This window comes from Meles meles, chromosome 7 (assembly GCF_922984935.1).
Source record: "Meles meles chromosome 7, mMelMel3.1 paternal haplotype, whole genome shotgun sequence".
Classification (NCBI taxonomy): domain Eukaryota; kingdom Metazoa; phylum Chordata; class Mammalia; order Carnivora; family Mustelidae; genus Meles; species Meles meles.
Genome location: NC_060072.1, coordinates 18,707,807 through 18,723,533, shown reverse-complemented (window position 1 = coordinate 18,723,533; position 15,727 = coordinate 18,707,807).

Here is a 15,727-nt window from a genome sequence, read left to right as displayed (position 1 = left end):
GGGATACAAACATTCAGACCATAGCAGAAGGGAAGCACCTAGCCCCAGCTTTTGCCAGTAACCATCCTGTGATCATGAAGAAAGTCACTAGGAAGACAAAGCACATGCATAAGGCAGAGCCCAAAATAATGACATGGAATCCCATGTATGGACTGACTGTTAGGGGGAATAGAAAATTTCCTTATAAGTTAAACCAGTTTTAGTTGGGTTTTTTATTTTTGTCTTTCTGCAATTTGCTCCTAAAATCACCATAACTAATATAGTTTCATCAGCATTTCCTTCATTTTTATAGCAGCCTTATGCTTTAAAACAAATCCCATGTATTGTTCCACTTGATTTTTTTTTCAATACCCGTGTGAATGATTGTAATAGTGATAGCTAAGGTAATAAGTAATAATAATAGCTATGTGCCACATACTATTCAAAACACTTTATCTATAAATATTCATTTGGTTAAGCATCACAACTCTGTTCAGTATGTACTATTATTATACCTATTACAGTATGACAGGGGCAGAGAGAAATGAAAAATATACATCAGGTACCTAGCTGTTAAATGGCGAAGTTGGACTTTGAATTCATGCAGTCAAATTCCAGATTATGTGTTCTTTATCACTATATAATACCACATTGTGGATTGGAAAAGGTAGGTAGGTATTCTTAAAGCTCATTTTTCAAGTAGAGAAACCACTATTCAGAGAACCAAAGAAATAGACTCTGGACTCACATTAGATCTATTATCTATTCTCCATTAGTTCTATTTCCACTGTGACACATTTCCCACCCGGTCAGATTTCCATCCCTAGGGCCTTTCTAGCAGTTTATGGAGCAATCAATGCAAGTAAGAATTCTTTACCCCTCCAAATGGTCCTTGAAGTGGAACTGGGACAATGTGTGAGGAAAGACTCCCTCTAGAGGCCACTAAGCATGGTTGCAGCTCACAGATGGCCCAAATGGTATTCAAACCTATTTCATACACTCTCTGAAACAATTTTGTTGAAAAATTACAATTTTATAAAAAATTGTATATGTGCTTATATATTTTTTTATCATCTGAAAGTGTTTTTCTGTTTTCATCTGAAAGCGTTTATAGTATGTTGTAATCATCTGAAAGTGTTTTGTTATCATCTGAAAGTGTTTATAGTATGTTGCAAAGAATGTAATTCCTGGTGTATTAAAACATTGACACTTAAAACTGTAGGTCATTCTGTAGGTATCCAATGAAATCTGAATTCCATTGCAATTTGATATTCGCCATAATCCGTTCAAAATATGTGGAGAAACACTTTGATAATCATTAAAAATTTTATAATTTTATGATCCTATTTTCTTAAATCTTATTTCCATTCCAAACCGCACACAAAATTTTATCTCTATGCAATATATTTTATTTCTAAAAGCAATTTATTGATCTTTGCAACAAAAATATAAATATAAATTAAAAGTAAAGTTTAAAAAAATCCCTGTTACCATAAGGCCCTAAAGGTTAAAATATTTCTTTTGGATTGGTAAAATTTACAAATATTATTAGTATATAATTTATGATTATTAACCCCAAAAAGTACTCTTTAGTTGCAAATGTATTTATTAATTAGATGTACATTTTTAATCTCTATTAACATATATGATTTATTTACAATGAGACTAAGATAGGAACTAATGCTGATTCTACTATGGGTGATTTTTAAATTTTTTTATAGTTGTAGTTGTTGAGAAATCTTATTGACATAAATAAGAATGTAAGGTTTATTATAGGGATGTCACTTAATTCTTTGAATACCTTCAGATTATTTGCCAAGAGTACACAGTGATCCATCATTGGGAATTATTTTAATGAGTAATCCAGATGTTTGTTTTCTTCACATCCCTTGTCACACAAAATAATTATTTTCTTTATTTCTTTATATTGCATGGCCCTTCCTGCCTCCCTGCCCATATACCAGGATGCAGGCTTCACAAAATTTGGACCTTTACTTCTATTCTTTGGAATAGTGTTTGGCACATGATGGGCAGTTAACAAATATTTGTTGAACAAATGGCTGAAGCCATCTGCCCCCAAAGAGAAGGTAATCCTAGTGATTCTCTTAGGACAAGAGGAATGAAGGAAGATTGGATGTGTAGGTAACTGAATTCTCCATGAGCTCAACTGTTGAGCTTCCTTCTTTCTCATGAACACACTGTTGTTTCAGTAGAAAAGACAATCTTTTTCCATCCTCAAATAGGTAGCAGGGTCATCTCCCCACTTCTATATCACTGTCCCCAGGGACCCTAGCAGCAATCCCTCTATCCTCTCCTCAGCAGGATCTCTTAATAGATCATCCAATAAAGTGAATAAGCATCTGTGGTGTCCTTGGAGAATTTTAGTGTGTCTGTTGTCTCCATCAAACTTTGTTCATTCCCTAGTTGTGTGCAAAATAAGAGGAAGCTTCTAGAAATCTCCAGTGGTACCCTGGTTTATAGTTTCATGCCATTTGAAGACCTACAAATTAAATTTTCATATCTAATTTTTATTCTTTCCTTAGCTTTGTGTGGAGGGCATCCCTTAATTTAATGGTGAGAAAACTGGGGTCCGGGGAGATGGAGAAACATGCCCAATATCATAGGTAGGTGGCTGAGTGTAGGTTTGAATAGCTACTCTAGAAGTAGTATAAATTTGAATTTAAATCTGGCCTGTTTTACTAATTTAATAGTGTGACCATATGAAAGTAAGTTGGCTTCTCTGAACTTCAGTTAACTCAGTAAAGTAGAACTATTAAGGACTTTTGATGTCAGGAAGAAATTACTTACTAGGTTTACAGCCTTAGCACTCAACAGTACATTGCCTTTCCTGCCATGAGGAGGTATTATTATTATTCCCACTCCCACTTTAAAGATGAAAAAACTGAGGCAGAGCACGGCAGAAGAGTATCATCACGAACAATGTGTGCTTTGGAGTCAAGATGCCTGAGCTCAAGTCCTGGGTCCATTTTGAACTAACTAAGTGATTTTGTGCAAGTTACTTAATACATGCCTGGCACAAGGTAAAAGTCAATATATGTCAACTAATATGAGGCAACTTTTCCAAGGCCATAAAAAAACACTGGCAGTGCTAATTTCAAACCTAGTCAATCTTATTCTAGAGGCCATGCTCTGACCCATCACACTATATTATTTTTAGAGCCAGAAAGTCAGAAGATAAAAACATAAATGTGTGTGCATGTGTGTGTGTGAGAGAGAGAGAGAGAGAAAGATGGCTGAGGTTTGAGAGATACAAAGTACAGGAAAGAGAAAGGAGAAAATTTTATAGAATATAAAGATACTTTTCTGTGAGGAGAGAAATGGAATTTTCCCTTAGATTCCCTTCCCAAATATTCCAGTAAAGAATTAAATTGCTCAAGGGGCGCCTGGGTGGCTCAGTGGATTAAGCTGCTGCCTTCGGCTCAGGTCATGATCTCAGGGTCCTGGGATTGAGCCCCGCATCGGGCTCTCTGCTCTGCAGGGAGCCTGCTTCCTCCTCTCTCTCTGCCTGCCTCTCTGCCTACTTGTGATCTCTCTCTCTGTCAAATAAATAAATAAAATCTTTAAAAAAAAAAAGAATTAAATTGCTCAAAAATGCTTCTCTGTCATGAAAATGATGCTTCTTTAGAAAGCAATATGGTGATAAGATAGGCCACAAGCCAGCATGACTTTGTTAGGGTTAAAGTTTCTGAAAGAGTTCCAGCCATTCACTCTGGATAAGACTTCCAATTTGGGGGCTTGGAGATACGGAGCAGAAATTTCTAAGGCAAATGCCGAAGTTCATGTCGGCAGCAGCAATGTAACCTGCATACTGTGGGATATTAATTCTATCCTGAGAAGCAGTCAACTGGACAATCTAGGTATCAAGCCACTGAGAGTGTTTAGACAGAAAGTATGCTCCCTTCTCTGTCTCTATGCACTTCCACCTCAGTGCCATACTAATTAAACTCTTTTTACCCCCTGGCAAACTGAGCCCAGGAAATCTTCTTCCAAGATGCATAAGTTCCTGTCCGTATTCTTGGCTTAGAGAAAAGAAATGTTCCCCTATTTTAAGCTAGTTTTAGGTGTTACCTGTGGCCACCTTCCAGGTGACAATGAATAGGCTTTGCACTGATCTATAACCTTAAAGTCTTCCAACAACCAGTTCTCCCCTTTGCTTGTAGTTCCAACAGCAACACCAATACCATCATACCTAACAGGTAGTGAGCAATTATTGCATTTGTTTTCTGAAACCAATTGTGGGTTCTGTAGAATGTTGTTTCTATCTTACCTCGGTTAGAGGATTGCTATCCTGCAAGATGTCTATGATGTCTTTTTGGCTTCCAGAATCTATAAATTTTAGTGCATACTATATGGTGCCTTATGTTTCCTCTTTCAAATGTTCTTGTTGTTATTATCAGTAGGGAAAATGAGGGTCAATTCTTCTTGGACTCTTACTATATGCTGTTGTATTAAGTACTTAATATACATTAGCATATTTAACCTTTAGGAAAAAACCTGTGAGGTATGTATGTGTATATGTATGTATATATTCTTATCCTCAATTTGCAAATAAGAAAACCAAAGTTTAATGAGATTAAATGCCATTTCCAAAGGTTACACAGTAGTGGTGAAGGAGTCAGGATGGGATCCTAGCTTGTCTAAATCTGTCCTACCCACTCTACCATGTGAAATTTCTCCTTCCATGATACTCATGAATAGGAGAGTTCAGTTTACCTTTTTCTATGTATTTGGGGTTAGAATTTTTGATTTTCCTATATGCCTTGTGTACTAGCCTAAATCCACATTCAAATTTCTATTCTTTGAAAAGATATGAGTTTGCCTCTCAGATTCCTGTGTGACAGTGTGACAATGATGGTATTTACTTTCAGAGCAGTTGAAAAGCCTACTTTGAATCCTCTCTTGGAATTTCAGAGAGTGTAAATAGTAAGTCATAGAATGGATTTCAGATAAACAAGGACATTTCACTTTCAGGGAGATAGTGGTCCAAATTGGGTCCATCCGTGATTGCAAGATGGTGGCAGGTGTCAAGATCTTATATTTTCCTAACCAGGGAAACATAAAGAAACTGAGTTAAGAGAGAACAAAGAAACATTAAAATTGATAATTGCTTAGTATTTGGGCTTCTGAGTGGCAATCTTGGAAGGACATAATGCAGAGGCTTGTATGAGCAACAGATGCTGCCATCATCATCACAAAACACTATGTACCTCTGTCCTAGTTCAGGTTCTCCCAGAACCAGTCCTTGAGAAAAGAACTCTAGTACAAATAGTTTAAGAATCAAAGTAAGAAAAGTAGGAAAGAGAAACAGAGAAAGAAAGGCAGTAACTAAAGGGAGTGTTATCAAGCAGCTATTATTGTGGGCAACTGAGCTTAATCCTAATCAGGAAATTCTGGGAGCCAGTGTCTTGGTAGAAGACTGATAGGAGGTTATTAATTTCCAGACAATTTTAGTCTACCATTAGGGCAGGGAAAGTGCTTTGAATCAGATAAAACTTTCAGAAAGAGAAATTCGGCAACTGGCCACTGGAAGTTAGCCTTCTGCCTGGAAGTAGTGAGGGTAGAGAGGCGGGGTCACTGATAGCATCTGAAGACAAGCAGAAGCTAGCGTGTATTGAGTACTTAGGATTAATTTAATTATCACAGCTACCATATAAACTGGGCACTATTATTGTTGACATTTTGTAGTTAGCAAAAAGTAAAGGAGGGTAACATAATTGTTCATGCGCAAATATCTGGTAAATGGTAAAGCCAGGAGTTGATTCTGGAGTTCTGAATCTTAAAACATCACCTTATTCCATGTAAGTATGCAGACTGTAGCTTCAAGCTCCTCAGTCTATTCCCAATTCTCCAGCTCTATTTCTTTTGCCCACAGTAAGTGTTAAGTTTTGTTTTGTTTTGTTTTTGTTTATTTGTTTGTTTTGTTTTGTTTCAGAGAAGATCCAAGTTGCTCCTAACAGGTTTCCACTGCCCCTTGATTTACATTTTCTAGGGAGAGTTAGTGATAATAACTACTGACACTTCACATTCTTCTAAGTTTGACAGGTTTTTCTTAGTTAATGCTCATACCTTACCTATGAAGTAGGTACTATTATATCCCCACATTTCAGATAAGGGAGCAGAAGCACAATGTGGTAGATAATTTGCTGGAAGTCATTGATTCAGTGAATGGGAAAACAGCAGTTCCATCTGATTTCAATTCCCTTGCATGATCATTGTGTTCTTCTGTATCCTTCATCAGAAAGTTCTAAAAGAGCAAAGCTTTGAGTAGACTGTGGAGCTGGGCAATTCCAGGAACAACTTTTAAAAGGAAACAAGGTTAGAGAACATAGCAAATCCAGGGAAATAGTAACACTTCATCTCTATTCAATTTTGATTTATGAAGTCTTAATAGAAACATAGGATATTCTTCTTTCTTCTGGATGAACATGCATATCTCTGAAATCTTGTTTTAAGGTATCAATAACCAGGCTGACAGTAGACTTAGAAATGTTATATTCATGCAAATTCCTAGCTGGGACAATGTACTCTTGTCTCTGGGAGCAGATATTTATTCTAGATGGTGGATCTTTGTTTCAAAGTACTAAGGGGAAAGATGGATCAGTAATTGACACCTTCATGTACCTGTTTATTTCTGATCTCATTAGTATATTTTTGTTACAGAATATATTACAATATGGGGTGCCTGGTTGGTTAAGCATCTTCCTTCAGCTCAGACTGTGATCTTGAAGTCCTGGGACAAATCCCCATGTCAGCCTCTCTGCTCAGCGGACAACCTGCTTCTCCCTCTCCTTCTCCTCCCTGTCACTTGTGCTCTCTCTCACTCTCTATCTTATGTAAATAAATAAATTCTTTAAAAAGGAAAATTTTGAAATAAAGAAAAAAACAAGAGAAAAAACATAATTCAAATTATTTTAAATCACATCATTTTTCTTCTCTTTAAAATAGAATATAAGGGGGCACCTGGGTGGCTCAGTGGGTTAAGCCTCTGCCTTCCGCTCAGGTCATGATCTCAGGGTCCTGGGATCAAGCCCCGCATTGGGCTCTCTGCTCAACGGGGAGTCTGCTTCCCCCTCTCTCTCTCTGTCTGCCTCTCTGCCTAGTTCTGATCTCTCTGACAAATGAGTAAATAAAATCTTTGGAAAAAAATAAAATAGAATATAAGGTAAAGAATGAGAGTAGTCTCCAACCCCCATTCCAGTCCTAGTAGTAACAACTGTCAACAATCTGGTCCTCACCAGTCTTTTCTTTCTTCTGTGATTATAGAAACATACCTATAGGCCATGTACATATCTATATATCATTGACAGCTTTTTTTAAAAAAAATAAAATTATGATCATGATTTTTTCACTTAACGATACCTCCTAGATTTCCTTGATATTCAGTATTTACAGATTTTACCTCATTTTATTTTTAATTCCTGTCCAACATTTCATTATACAGATTGTAATTTACCTAAACGATCTCTTACTGATAGACATTTGACCTGTTTCAAAATACTTGCTAATAAAAAATTGCTGCAAAATTCATCTTAGCATCTTTTTACACTCTCCAGGTGGTGTCTTTTTAGATCATTCAGCATGAAAGATGTCAGATGGTTGGGATTTTCTCCCTTTGAACTAACAAGGTAAATTCTAACTGAGCAGTTTTCTGATTCCCAAACTCCATTCCACTAATATTTCCTGCTTCTAATTCTAGTTTAAATGCTTGCAACCATTAACAATGATTTAAATTACGAATCCTTAAAGACAATAGTGTGTCTGCGTTCCCATTCTAATACCCAACCAAGAGGAAGACCTGGTAGGCTCCTTCCTCCATCTTCTCTCCACCATCTCCTACCTCCACCAGGTGTAGCCTTCCAACATGACCATTGTTTTCAGGGCCAGCCCTGAGTCTTTTCAAATTCACAGAGACCAAAGCCTTGGAAGCTGTTGCTCAGCTGAATTGAAATATGCTTTCCATCCCTTCCCTTCATCCCCACCATGCCCACACAGAATGTCCAGCTTCTTGAACAAAGGCTGTATCTGAAATGTTTCTTCAGTCCTGGAGAAACAGGAAGGCTTTTTCTCCTTGCATGCTGCCTCTACATTTATAATGGAAACCGGGAGAGAAGACTAACTTGAAGCAGAATAATCTCACATTCTCTCTTCACTTTTCAGCAGAAGGCAAGAGCCCTCAGGCCTTAATCCCAGCTTGGCCCTGGTCACCCACCTTCCTACCAGCTCTTTCCACAGGACCTGGAGATTGCTGGATCCCGAAAGAGGGGATGTGGGGAATGTGGAGACTACCCCGTGTCTGGTGAATCTGGGACAATGGAAAGGGGACTATGAGTAAGGGCATTACACATTTGGCCAATCCCTCCCCCCAAAGAGCCAGTTAGGAAGGGCTGGAGTTGGGGCGTGGAGGGAAAAGCAGAGAGTGAGTTTATCACCCTGGGAAATCTCAACCCCACTGTGCTGAGTCTTCTGACAGGTCTCTCTCCCTTATCCTTCACTTTGAAGCGAAAATGGACGTAAAGTAAGAAGCGGTACCTCGACGACTTAGGTTGATTTAAACAAGCCAGCCACCCCCGGGGGAGAAAAAGCAAGGTCACCTCCGCCGGGTCGACTCCCAGGGACTCCACGGCTGCCTTCTCTCCGCAGTCATCTTCTGGGTGCTGCCTTTCTGGAGCTGAAGCTGAGCTCCCAGGGAGCTGAGGACTCCGTCTTCCTAGGGAGCCCCATTCTTGGTTCTCTGGCTTTGGCCCTTTGTGGGCGCCTAGCTCAAGGACAAACCCCGGGATCCTAGAGAACACCCAGAGGTGGCTGGGGAGGGAGCAGAGCCAGAGGCGGCCGATCGGGGCAGACGCACTCCCTGTCCTCTAGGGTGGAACTGGAGACTGCCCAGCACAGGAGAGGCACAGGGACCTCGCGGCGGGAGCTGTCCGTGGTCCTGGCCTACGTCAACGCGTGGATATTTAAGGCCAAGAACAGCGCGTCCGTCTTCCACTACAGCTGATGAAGAAGTCCTGGACTGTGGAGCTGGAACTGATTTTAATGAACCTGCTCGCATGCAAGGTCTGAGAGTCACGCTTCCGCACCCTCCCGAGCGTAAGTCATTGCCTGGGCGAATGTGAAAGTTTCTTTTCACGTTCCCCTTCTGTGCCACCTCTCCTCTTTGTATTTAAAAGACCTTTACTCTTTTGGCGCTTCCCTTCCTCTCACACCGCCCCCTCCCGGAATCTCTTCTTCCTCCAGCTCGGTCTCCTGCCAGGAACTCATGTCATCTTTACTCCTGATCCCCAAGCCATCAAGCGGATCCTGACCATTTCAGGGCAGGCTGAAGTTGGATTGGCTTAAAAGCCACTACCCTGGCCTGTATGTGGAGGGGATGGACCTTTAATGTCGTCAGATAGAAACTGGATCTTTGAAACAATGACGTTTAATCCTCTTTAAATGAATCGTGTGCTTGAGGTTTCAGCTGAGATGATTCTGAGCCAGGACTGTAAAATGGAGATTGACTCCCTTTTAGTTGGGACACTTTCAGGGGAGGGACGGATAAAAGAGGCTAAAGAATGAGGTGGTGCATAGGTGGAAACATAGATCTGCTTAATCCGCTCTGGTCAGTGGGACCACTGAAGTGCTGCTGCGTCGCCCTCACAGAAAACATTTTAATGCTCCAGGTCTCAAAATCAGCAAGAAATAGACAAACAATACTTTTTGAGTTAATCCCAAAAAGTGTAATAAATTGTTATTTTAATCATTATAATTTAATTGCTCATCTCTTCTGCCTATCAAACTATACAGTTGATGCCAGATTTCTGGCGACATTTTTTCTACAATCCTTTAATGAATGGGGATGGAGCAATACTCTTACAGGAACAGGATTCCTTCTTATTACATCGACTTACTTGAAGGACTAATTTGTTCTAGCCTATTTTGCAGGAATCTTTATTTCCATTTTGCCATATACATTGGCTTTGTATAGGGTCAGCTTTGGAACAAAGTGCTCAGAAGGGGAAATGGCTTGACCCACAGTTCCAAGGACATTTATTTCTATAATTGGTCTCCACTTCCTGCCCTTTGAAAGACAAATAGCTTCCCAAATCTCGTTTCCTTTTTTTTTTAAGATTTTATTTATTTATTTAAGAGAGAGAACATGTGCACAAGCAAGGAGAGGAGCAAAGGGAGAGGAAGAAGCAGACTCCCCACTAAGCAGGGAGCAAGGCCGGCAGATCCCAGGGCCCTTGATCATGACCTGAGTAGAGGGCAGATGTTTAACCTACTGAGCCATACAGCCCCCCCCCCCCCCCCGCCAAATTTCATTTCCTAAGGGGGTCTTAAAATTAGGCAGCAAAGTGAAGGCATTGTTTTCCTTGTATTTGTTCCTTAGTAAAACAACATGTCTGGAGAATGTTCGGTTTTTAAATCAATCTTGTTTATGTTAACTATTTCACAAATTGAGCACATGATATTGTCAGTTGAGAAATAGTGTCTTAAGCACCAGAGCAAATGCTGGCTTTTTTGACATTGTGATTAAAACTATACCAGTAATACTATAGCTCTGGAAGAAGGGAAATGCTTAATGGTGTCCGAATACCAGAAATGAAAGTGGAAAGTGACGTTCTATTGCCTTTAGCTTCAAGCAGGACATTTTCATTTCAATCTCCAAAGTTGTCTTTTTTGCAATACAGTTTTAGCTTCAAGTTGATGCAGATTACTGCTCACAATATTAATTTATATGTACATATAGATATGGACTGTGTTGAAAGGTTTAAATTCTGCTTTGGTCAAATTCTTTTCTCAAATGAAAGCCAGAGAGTCTTTATGCAGGGCACTTCAATAACTGCCCATATTTTTTGGAAAGAAGAACCAACTGAGATCATATTGCTGGACCAAGATGTACAAAAATATAGTAACCAATTATTTGGGGAGCTCATTTGTGCTTTATAACAGAATAATAAACATTTGAAATTGCTAGATACTGCTGAAAGTGATTGAGAGGCTTCTATGCATATGATATGCTATTTTATCTTTGTGACAATCTTGTGATGTAGGCATGCATCTTCCCTATATTACAAAGGAGGAAATGAGACTAAGGGAGAGTAAGATTCTGACCAACTAGGTTCAGCTTGATGGAAAAACTGGCATTCAAATCAGCATTGTCAGAGCAGTACTACTGAGAAATATTACACCCTCTCAATTCAAATAGCCAAAATTTATTAAAAGTCTGCAGTGAGCAGAGACAATTATCAGAGTCGTGTTTCCTGGCCTCTGTACTAACATCTTAAGGACCTTACCCTATCCTGAATTTTGTTCCAAAAAGGATAGGCTTTGGGACTTTACCACTCCCTTCCATGCCAGTGGTACCATTCTGACTGTCCACGGTGCTAAGAAACTCTGCTCTGAGAGGCGTGAATAGTCCTGTCTTCTCACTCTTCTCCAGCCTCAGCATGCTCTCTTATGAGGCACTTCACATCATAAAACCACTATATTCTAATCTCAGTCTAATCTAATCAGACTGCTCTCTGCTCTAGGAAGCAATTTTTTTTCCCAAGGGGGACTCAACATGGGGAGCCTCTTGTCTCTCTGACTTTCCCAAGGACATTCAGGGAATGGAAACTCTTGGAAAGATTGTTTTCTCCTTCTCCATCCAAAATCTGACGTTTTGTTAGGCCAAGGAAATGGAGCTCATCAGGCATCACAGCTTCAGGGCTCATGGCAGAGAGCAATGTTAGGACCCTGGAGGAGATAGAAAGCCTTCATAGTCCAACAGTTACCCTTTGCAATTAATGCCATTGTTCTAGGCTGATTCTCTACTCCTGGGTGGTGCCAATCCCTGAAGACCCTCCAAAGAATGGCTTTGACATACATTCTCCCACAAACAGGGTGGTTAGAGGCTTATGGGAAAAGCTAGCTGCTCTGTGCCTATTTTGGTGGAGTCTTCAGCTCAGTTCCAAATCATCTTGTGGCTTCTTGGAGGTCAAAGGGATGGTGGGTGTGTGTGTGTGTGTGTGTGTGTGTGTGTGTGTGTGTGTGTGTGTGTGTTTGGTGTGATAAGATGAGTGATTTCTCAAAAAAAAAAAAAAATCTCAAACCCACACTTTAGAGACATAAAAGAAAAACTCAAAGACACAAATGAAGATGCATTCCTAATCCCTCTTTTCTAAATCCAAACTCCATTCTCCCCTGACCACTGGGAAGCAATAGTGGAAATCTGCCCTTTGTCGCAACCCTCTCCATTTGCAAGGTGATTCCATAAAAGGACAGGCTGCAGCCGATATTTCTTTGAGAAACTTTAGGAATAAAGAGACCTCAGGAAGGACTAAGTATATTTCTTTTTAAGTAGATCTTCCTTAATTTACTTCTAGGAAGAGTGAATCATAGACATCCAAAGTATGCACCAATTTTAATAAACTCAATACAGGATACTGATACACTTATTTTATTTAGACATCACCTATCTCCAAAGAATGATCTGAGAAAAAAAAGCTGTGGTTCAAGCTATAATCATTTATCTTTTCTCTATTTAGGCAAACTGGAAAATAAGGAGGTGTTATGCTCCCTGTAGTAACATCTTCAAATTGGAGACTTAAGAAATCCATCCATCTTTTAGGGAGGTATATCTTTTTTTACAAAAATTATTTATTTATTTTAGAGAGAGAGCATGCAAGGGGAGGGACAAAAGGAAAGGGAGAGAGAATCCCAAGCAGACTCTGCACTGAGCACAGAGCCCCATGCGGGGCTCGATAGCAGGACTCAGGGAGGTATATCTTTTGTCTTTTCTCCCCCGTGAATTTTCTCTTACTTAAAGACTGTTGTCATAAAAGAAACATACAAAAGAAGCATTGTTGAAGAACAACCCTGAACCACTATAAATCATATTGTAGAGAAGAGTTGTATGTACACACTAGAGGGTTAGATTCAATCTTCTCTACAATTACTTCTAAATTTATTCTTTAAGCTTACCACACATGAGAAGGTAAACTGTTTCTTGGAGCTAGAAGAATTAAAAGTTAAGATTATAAATGAGAAAATTCACAGCACAAAAAATATTAGAGCCATTACTAGCATATATCAGGTCTACTACTGCTTATAGTTATTGAAACTGCACAAGAAAGCTATTAAAAGACATGGATCTTGTGTGTATGCTGGGGGTAGGATGGATACACTCCACTGGAAAAAAACTGATCATTTTTTTTCCTCTTTCCTTTACAGAATCCATTTTCATAGTCTTTCCTATTTTGTCTTTTCTATAATTTTTTCAACCATTAAGCAAATCACTCATTGCTTTATGATCATTTCAGCCCCACCATGGATAACTGAAACATTTTATTGATGCAATTTTGTTCCTTTATTAATTAACAAACATTTATTAAACACTTTCATATGTCAGTTATTGTTCAAGCAGTATAAACACAAATTACCTGGCCATGATCTCTTCTAAAGGCACAATATCTTTTTTTTTTTCACAATATCTTTTTTAATCATAAATTACATTAAGATGCAAAATGTTCTATAGCATTTAAAAGGGAAAATTGCAAATTTAGTTTTTTCTCAACTTTTTCTTTCAAAATAGCTTATTTGCAGGAGACAATCTTCACTACACTCCCTATGATTCACCTCACTCAGAAATTTTCTAAAGATTATTAAACACCTACTATTACATTAAGATGCAAAATGTTCTACAGCATTTAAAAGGGAAAATTGCAAATTTAGTTTTTTCTCAACTTTTTCTTTCAAAATAGCTTATTTGCAAGAGACGATCTTCACTACACTCCCTATGATTCACCTCACTCAGAAATTTTTTAAAGATTATTAAATACCTACTATGCTCTATATGCTAAGGCTTTTAGAGGTGAAGACAGGAAAGCTTCATGTTTTATGAAGTTGACATTTTAGTGTTAAATTCTTTGATAAACAGTTAAGTTATATAATTTAGGAACCTAGAATTAAAATTTAAATTGATCCTTTTAGAAACTTATTGAACACTAATACTAAAAATTTATAATGTTTATATATATTTCTCTTTTTTAGATGCAATTGGCTAGTTATCAGTAAAGCATTACTATTTTTCTCTAAAAAACAGCTCATTCCTGGAAAACTATAAACTCCCAAAATTGAACCAGGAAGAAATTGACAACCTGAATAGACCAATATCTAGTAATGAGATTGAAGCAATGATCAAAAACCTCCCAAAAAACAAGAGCCCAGGACCTGACGGATTCCCTGGGGAATTCTACCAAACTTTCAAAGAAGAAATAACACCAATTCTCCTGAAGCTGTTCCAAAAAATTGAAGCAGAAGGAAAACTTCCAGACTCTTTTTATGAAGCCAGCATAACCCTGATCCCCAAAGCAGGCAAAGACTCTACCAAAAAGGAGAATTTCAGACCAATATCACTGATGAATATGGATGCAAAGATTCTCAACAAGATCCTAGCAAACAGGATCCAGCAGCACATTAAAAAGATTATCCACCATGACCAGGTGGGATTCATCCCTGGGTTACAAGGTTGGTTCAACATTCGCTAATCAATCAATGTGATAGAACAAATCAATAAGAGAAGAGAGAAGAACCACATGGTCCTTTCAATTGATGCAGAAAAAGCATTTGACAAAATCCAGCATCCGTTTCTGATTAAAACGCTTCAAAGTATAGGGATAGAGGGAACATTCCTGAACTTCATAAAATCTATCTATGAAAGACCCACAGCAAATATCATCCTCAATGGGAAAAAGCTTGCAACCTTCCCGTTGAGATCAGGAACACGACAAGGATGCCCACTCTCACCACTCTTGTTCATTTACTGAATATTAAATAGATACAAATAACACTTGAAAACATGTTGAATCCATTGCTCTAGGTTGGGTTTTTACATCCAGATAAAAAGAGCTAAGTACTGAGTAACACATTACTTTAAAAAAATCAAAGGTTATCTTCTAATCAGTATGTAATTTTTTTCTGCAAAATCACAACCTAAACCTAAGTTTTAATTTCAAACACTCTAAATTATTTTCAGTAAGACTAAGAAGCACTACAAAATAAAATATCCAGTCTAAAATACTATAAAATATTTTGGTTCCAAAATTAAGAAGTTAATATAAAGTAAAGAAATATTTATCAAAATAGTCCTTTTGCAAGGTGTTTGTGGTCTCAAGAAACAGATAAAAGAACATTTCCACTTTTAGAATCAGCATTTGTCAGTGGGTTCTACAGAGGCATGAGGAAATAAATACAGATGTGAAAACCCAAATTCAAAGCAATGAGATCTCAGACACAATCAGACCAAATTCATCTTTCCACCAGGCAGCATAGTTGGGCTGGTATTATTACACACTGTTAGTGGGTCGGGAACATCGGTTTAAAGACACATGTTAGCATTTGAATTGTATTTCAAGGCTGGAAGAAACCTTGATTCATCCAGTTAAACTCCTTCACGGTTCAAGTAAAACTGAGATCCAAAGTAAATTATGCAAAGTGACATAATTGGCAATTGGCAGAACCGGCCACCAGAAGTAAAGTTCTCTCAAACTTAATGTACCGATAGACTTGGCTGGGCACTAAAGAACAAAAACAAAAGCAAAAACAAAAAAACACCTGAGGTACTGAAAGGTGCAGATCCCTGTGGTCCATCTCCAGATATTCTGGCTGGATAGAGCTGGAATGTCCCCAGGATTTATTGTTGATGATGATACAGCTGGTCTGAGAATCACTCATGAACAAATCCTAGGCAAGTCCTCTGAGATTT